Here is an 8,266-nt window from a genome sequence, read left to right as displayed (position 1 = left end):
ATTTTTTATAAAAAATTACTATATATAAGAAGGGCTAGACTAAGCAGGAGGTATAATAGTATATAGGCTAAAGAAAGAGATATAAGACTAATATATTTATTAAGAGATAAACTATAATAATAAAGCTATTTATTTAACTTAGTATTAGCGTTAGCTTCTTAAAGAAGCTGTTAAAAAAACTACTAAAAAGTAATATAGGGCAGTAGATATAGGGGTAAAAGCTATTAAAATTAAAGAGGGTAGAGGCTATTAAGGTTTTTAAGGTTAAAACATACTAAAGTAGTATACTATAAAAGCTATAATTTAAGGGATTATAAACTACTAGGTTTTATTATATAAAAAGGTTATAAGGTAAGAAAAAGAGGTAGTAAAACCTAAAAGTATTTTTAATAAGGTTACGTAATTAGTAGTAGGCTAGCTAATTATATAATATAGAGGTAAGCTATAAGTAGGCTAGTTAAAGTAGTAATATAACTAAGTACCTAGAAGTAGTAAGGAGAAAAAAGTATAAGGAGATTACTAGTATAAAGTATAAGAGGAAAAGGGAGAAAAGTAAGATATATATATAGGTAGAAAAATAAGTAAATAGAGAATTAATAAATAGATAAAACTATAATATAAGTATAATTACTATAAATAAAAAGGAAGCTAACTATAAAGCTATTTATTTATAATATATAGTATTTTATTATAATATATACGTTATACTAGTATACTATAGTAGCTAATAAAGCTAGTGTGTATTTATAGAGCTATTACTATACTATTACTGCTAAGAAGTAGGCCTATATTACTAAAGCTATTAGCGCTATCCTAAGTATTATTTAGAACTAGGTAGCGTTATAGACATTCCTATACCTAGAGGTAGTAATAAAGCCTATTACCTATATTAAACTACTATAAGCTAATAAGATCTATTACTAGGCGTACTAGTATATATACTATTATATATAGAATATATAAGAGTATTACTATATTATATATAGGTAAGTTAACTAGTAGTAAAAAAAAAGGAATATATATTAGAAGGCTAAAGCAGTAAAAGAGGTGCTATAAATAATAGGTATATAGTGCTAGTAGTTTTTCCTATTATAGGCTAGCAGCTAGTAGTTTAAGGTAGGGCTAGGCTAGATAACGTCTACTAACTAAGGTAGGGCTATAGAAGAGGTAACTAATAACAGCACTAATTTTATATATATATATAAGGAGTAAAAAAAGAAGTTTAAGGCTAGTATATATAATAAGGTAGTTAGGTTAAAGGAAAAAGTAGAGCTAAACCTATAGTTATACTATATTAGGTAGGCTAAGGATTTATAAAGATTAAGTAAAACTAAGTTAGAGGGGGCTATAAGGCCTATTAAGGCAGACAAAAAGACATTATAGGCTATATAAATAGTGTTTAAGAGCGTTACTAACTAGGCGTAGGTAATATTAGCCTCCTACTAGGTTAGGCATAACGTGTTATTTAAGGCTAAAAGGAGAGAGGTTAGTAAAAAGCTATTATAGCTATTTAATAACTAAATAAAAGCTAATATATAGTAGTAGTATAAAAAGGTATAGTAGAAGATAATATATATATAGTATTATATAGATAAGTAGCCTAGTATAGAACGGCTGCTATACTAGTATATAATATAGTAAGGGACGTTATAAGACGTATAGATTAAGGCTGTTAGGGGTAGTAGTAAGGAGGGTAAGGAGGCAGAAGATAGTAGTAGCAGTAGTAGCTATAAAGCCTAGCCTAGGCTAGTAGAGGAGTAAAAGCAGGCGTATTTAAACGCTATTATAGTATTTATTAAAGACCTATATAAGTAGGGCCTATAAGAGAGCGTTATTATTAGTATATTAGCTATATTAGGTATTTATAAGGACAGTAAGTAGTATTAGGTAATAAAGTATATAATAAATTATTTAGCTATTATTAAGGTAGCTAAGATATTAGTTATATACTAAGTGTAGTTAAAGTAATAAGATAAAGTAGTAAAGATAAGTACGTAAATATAGCTAGATAATATATATAATAAGGCGTAAAGTATATTCTAGTAGGTATATAGTAAGGTGTAGTAGTTTATAATATAGTTACCTAGGTAAGAGTATAATAAGCTAAAGGTAATAAATTAGATATATAAGGTGTAGGCGTATAAGATATATATCTAGTTTAATATAGTAGTAGTAAGGTAAGTAGATTAAAGTAGTAACTAGTTATTATACTAGTAGGTATAAGTATAGGTGTATAAGTTAGCTAAGATATTTTATAAGTTAGTATAAGAGGTATAGGCGTTATTAGCCTAGTTAATAGTAGCTAATATAAATAGTAAGGGGGGGTAGTAAGCGTTAGTAGTAGTATTACTAGCTATTAAGTAGTTAGCTATATATAATAACTATAGCTAGGACTAGCTAGGGTATTTATTTTTATAAGACAACTAAAATAAGAGGTAAATAGGTAAGAGTAGGCAGTAGATTATATAGTAGATTATAGGGTTAAAGGCTAAGAGGCAGGCGTAGTAAGATAAAGTAGAAGTAATAGGTAAGGCTAAGGTAATATTAGCTAGCTAGTAGCAGTAGCACTAGTACTACATAAGGGCAGTATATAGGTTTAAGCAGGCGTTTAAGGCGTTCTAAAAGTAGTTATAAATATTAATATATATAGTAGCTAGGCAGCTAGTATAGGCGCTAGAGTTAGTAAGGATCTAGTATACTAATATAGCTAATAGTAAGGTATAAAACGTTTTTATATATAAAGAGATAATATATTTTATAATATTATACTATAAGAATTACTAGTAGATAGGGAACACTAAGGTAATTTACTAGTATATACTATAAGAAGTTAAAGAGTTATTAGTATAGTATTTATAGTTAGTGTTACTATTTTAGTAGTAAGTATAGAGGATTATAAATAAGACAGACTAAATAAGTGCGTTTTTATGAATAGATAATATAGTAGTAACATAAGAGGCTAGTATAGTTAATAGAGGGCAGGATAGTAAGGAGGAGGGCAGCTAGGGTAGTAGTAGTAGTAGTAATAGTAACAGTAGTAATAGTAATAGTAGTAGTAGCTAGAAAAAGGCTAAGTGTAACCTACTACTATAAAAAGAGGAGTAGATACAGACATTAGATAAAGTAAGGCAGATTATATAGTAGTATAGTAAGAGGTTAGTAGGTAGTAAGATTAATATTAATAAGTAGTAGTATATAGTAATTACTATTATAAACTAGTATTTAAATAAGGCGTTTAGGTATACTAAAGGTAAAAGTAGTAAGGATAAAAAGGATAATAAAGTTAAAGTAAAGAACACTATAGTAGATTTATAGTATAGGTATAGGACGTAGATAGCTAGTATAATATATATATAGTTATACTAAGAGGCGCTATTTAGTATAGTAGTAATATAAAAGAGGTTCTAGGCTATTAGCTAGTAGTAACACTAGTTATTAGGGTTTAAGGCTAAGGATAGTAGTAGTAGTATGTTAATAAAGCAGTAGTTAGGGTTTAAGAAAAAGTAAGAGTAGGCACACTATAAGTGTTTTATATAATTATAGTTAGCTAATATAGGTAGGTAGTTATAGTAAATATTAAGGGATCTATAGGTAGTATTCTAGGGTTAGTAAGAGGTAGTAATCTAGTTAATTATATAGGGGGACAGCCTAGTAGTATAGGTAATAGGCACTAAGGGTAGAAAGAGTTTATTATTTATATTACTAGTATATTATACGCCTAATAAGGTAATAATTATAGTAACGCTATTAGTAGCGTTATAAATATAAACTATTAGGCTTAGATTTAGAAAAAAACCTGTTTTCTAAAATAATAAAGTTATATATTAGTAAAAGGTATATATATATATTTCTATAAAAACAGAAGAAATATTACTATATATAAGTAATTAGTATTTATTTCTATAAAAACTAATAACCCTTACTAAAGTACTACTTCTTATACTCTATTAAATATATATAGTTAGGTAGTATAATCTATATATATATATTAACTTAGAGCTATAGTTATTTAAAGCTTAAGGTAGGATAGCTTTATTTATATATATAAAACCTATAATCTAGATTTTATAATCTATAACCTATATATAGTTCTATATAAATATATCTCTAAGTAACTTATATGCCTAAAGCAAAAGGCTGTAACCTATAATCTAGATTCTATAATCTATATCCTCTATACGTTTCTATATAAACGTATCTTTAAGTAACCTATATACCTAAAGTAAAAGGCTATAACTTATAATCTAGATTTTATAATCTATATCCTCTATACGTTTTTATATAAATATATCTTTAAGTAATTTATATACTTAAAGTAAAAGGCTATAACTTATAATTTAGATTTTATAATCTATATCCTTTATATATTTCTATATAAATATATCTTTAAGTAACCTATATACCTAAAGCAAAAGGCTATAACTTATAATCTAGATTTTATAATCTATATCCTTTATATGTTTTTATATAAATATATCTTTAAGTAATTTATATACCTAAAGTAAAAGGCTATAACTTATAATCTAGATTTTATAATTTATATCCTTTATATATTTCTATATAAATATATTAAGAGCTTACTTATAAGTCTATAAGATAAAGTGTAGACTTTACTAAGTAATATAATAAGGCCTAGGTAGAGGGATAACACTTTACTTGTATTCCCCTTTATTATCTCCTGCTTAGGCTAACCTTAAATACTTTTCCCTCTTACTATAGTCCTTACCTTAGTAGGCCTTAGTAGACTAGGTAATAGTAGGTAGAGCTCTTATTAGAATACTATCTAAAGCTATAAAACTATAACCTTTCTATAGGTTATAAGATTATAGTCTTAACTTAATATATTATATATATTAAGTATTTTATTAAGAGCTATACTATAAAGGTCTTTTACTATTACTAAGTACTACCTTAGAGCTAGTATAGTATAAAGTCTATAATATATCTTTACTAACTAAGAGTATTATATTATATTATTTTTTATCTTAAGGTATTTTTTATAAAGTAATAGTAATAAAACTATACTATCTCTTATAAGCCTATTAAGATAAATAAGTAAGTAGCCTTTTATATAGTATAGTATATTACTTTTCTTTTTTACTTAACACCTATATTCTAAGTAGTCTAAAAACTATATATAAAAAAAAAAAAAAAGAAAAAAAGTAAATAATAAGATATTTAGCCTAAGTCCCCTAATTACTATTTAGTCTATACCTAGGTTTACTTAGCTATATAAGGATTATATTTTTATCCTAGACTTATATTATATACTAGATCTTACTTAGCTATACTAGCTTAGTATAAGGGGAATATAGTTACCTAGCCTATACTAAATCTATTTAGTATACTATCTTCTTTTTAAGGATTTATTATAAAGTTAATCCCTATAAGCTAGGTAAGGTTTTAAACTAAAGGCGCTTAGCCTAAATATAGCTTAAAGTAAAGCTTAGTACTTATTTACTATTTATACTTAAAAAGTTAATAAAGCTTTTTTTAAAAAGACCTTATAAGTCTTATAAAGTAGTTAATTTATTAGTAAAAAGATATAGCTAGCTAGCTTACTAATAAATAATATATTTATTATATATTATATACTATAAGCTAGATAGTACGCACTTATCTAGTAGTAAGATTTAACCTATAAGCATTCATAGTATTAGTTTTATAGTAAACGTATAGGTTCACTCTAGACTAAACGCCTTTATATTTATCATCCTAGAAAGAGAGCTCTAGTCTGTAAGTTTTATCACGATAGTAAGTAGGCAGGTAGGCATGTAGGCAGGTAGGCAGGCAGGCAGGTAGGTAGGCAGGCAGGTAGGCAGGCAGGCAGGTAGGCAGGCAGGCAGGCAGGTAGGCAGGCAGACAGGCAGGCAGGTAAGCAGGCAGGCAGGCAGGTAGGCAGGCAGGCAGGCAGGCAGGTAGGCAGGCAGCTAGCCAGTTAGGCAGGTAGGCAGGTAGCTAGGCAGGCAGGCAGGCAGGCAGGCTAGTAGTCTAGTAAGTAGTTAGGCAGGTAGGTAGGTAAAAAGATAATAAGTAGATAGGTAGGTAGATAGGTAAGTAGATAAGTAAGTAGATAAGTAAGTAGATAAGTAAGTAAGTAAATAGATAAGTAGAACTACTAGACGTTAGGACTACTTAATAGTAAGATAGTAAGATAGCTAGATAGTAAGTAAGTAAATAGATAGGTAAGGTAAGATAAGTAGGCCTTTTATAGGCTAAAGGACCTTAAGAGGGGGTCTAGAGGTAAATCCTGTTTTATTTTTAAGATACTATATAGTAAAAGTTCTTTATTCTTTAGGAACTATATATAACTTTTCTTACTTATATTATAAATACTAGACTAACTTAGTATTATATTATATCTAGTCTTAAATAGAAGTAATTAGGCTTAGATTAAGAAAAAGACTTATATTTTAGTATAGTAAAAAAATCTTATAGTAAAATATAGTTATATATATTTTTATATAAAAAGATATAACTACCTTTATATAAGTATTATAAGTATTTATTTATATATAGATAAATAGTCCTTACTAAGGTAGGGCTTTTTAGGACTTTATATTTAATATAGTATATAAAAGTTAAAAATATTTATATTTAACCTTAAATAAATATATCTTTATAGTAACCTAAATATTAAGGTAAGATAGTATTATTTATAACTTTATAGTAAAAGGCTATAACCTAACACTTAGATACTATAATCTATATCCTTTAGGTGTTTTTATATAAACGTATCTAAAGGCTATTTATAAGCTAATAGCAAAAGGCTATAACCTAAAGCCTAAATACTATAATCTATATCTTTTATACGTTTCTATATAAGTATATCTATAAGTAATATAAAAGTCTATAGGAAATAACTATAACCTAGAGCCTAAATACTATAATCTATATCCCTTATATATTTCTATATAAATATATCTAGAAGTAATCTATAAGTCTAAAGCAGAAGATTATAATATAAAGTTAAAATACTATAATCTATATCTTCTATACGTTTCTATATAAGTGTAAATAGACGCTATTTATATATCTAAAGTAAAAGGCTATAACCTAAAGTTAAAATACTATAATTTATAGTCTTTATACGTTTTTATATATCCCTTATACGTTTCTATATAAACGTATTAAGAGGTAATTAGTAAGTCTAAAGTAAAAGACTATAACTTATAATCTAAATTATATAATCTATATCCTTTATATATTTCTATATAAGTAGAGATAGACGCTATTTATATATTTAAAATAAAAGGCTGTAATATAAAGTTAAAATACTATAATTTATATCCTCTATATGTTTCTATATATCCCTTATATATTTCTATATAAACGTATTTAAAAGCTGTCTATAAGTCTAAGGTAAAAGACTATAAGCTTAAACCTAAGCACTATAATCTATATCCTCTATATGTTTTTATATAAATATATCTAGAAGTAATCTATAAGTCTAAAGTAAGAGATTATAACTTACACCCTAAACACTATAATCTATAGTCTATATATAGTTATATATAAATATATCTAGAAGCTATTTATAAGTCTTTAGTTTAAGGCTATAACCTATAACCCTTAGTATAATCTATATACTATATATATTAATATATAACTATATATATCTAGAACGTATCTATATATTTATAGTAAAAGACTATAACTTATAGTTTAACTACTTTAGTCTATATCTTATATATATAGTTATATAAATATATATAAAATAAGTCTATATATTTATAGGTAGACCTTATCCCCTAGAATAAATACTATAGTAAATAGAATAATAATAGTAGATAATTATATAAAACCTAGATGTCTAATAGTTATATAAGAACTACTATATATATCTAGTGTAAGTAGTATTATTAAAATCTAATATTAAAGGGTATAAACTAAGTCCTTAACTATTAGTTAAGACTATTTAGGATAAATAATATTATATATAGCTAATTATTATAAGGACTATAGATAGATATAAAACCCCTTATATAGCAGACACTAGGTAAAGGTCTCTAGCTACTAAAACATATAATAATATACCCTAACTATATTATCTTATTAATATAATACTATATAAATATATTTTAAATAGTAAGTCTAGTTCTTTATATACTTCTATTAATAAATATATATATCTATATATAAAGGTAATTTATAAGGTAACCTTAAGACCTATAAGACAAAGCTTAGACTTTATTAAGTAATATAAAAAGGCCTATATAAAGGGATAACACTTTACTTATATCCTATTTTATTATCTTCCCCCTAG

Source organism: Colletotrichum graminicola, assembly GCF_000149035.1.
Source record: "Colletotrichum graminicola M1.001 genomic scaffold supercont1.98, whole genome shotgun sequence".
Lineage (NCBI taxonomy): Eukaryota > Fungi > Ascomycota > Sordariomycetes > Glomerellales > Glomerellaceae > Colletotrichum > Colletotrichum graminicola.
The sequence above is the reverse complement of the archived record's forward strand: the minus strand, read 5'-3'. Positions refer to the sequence as shown.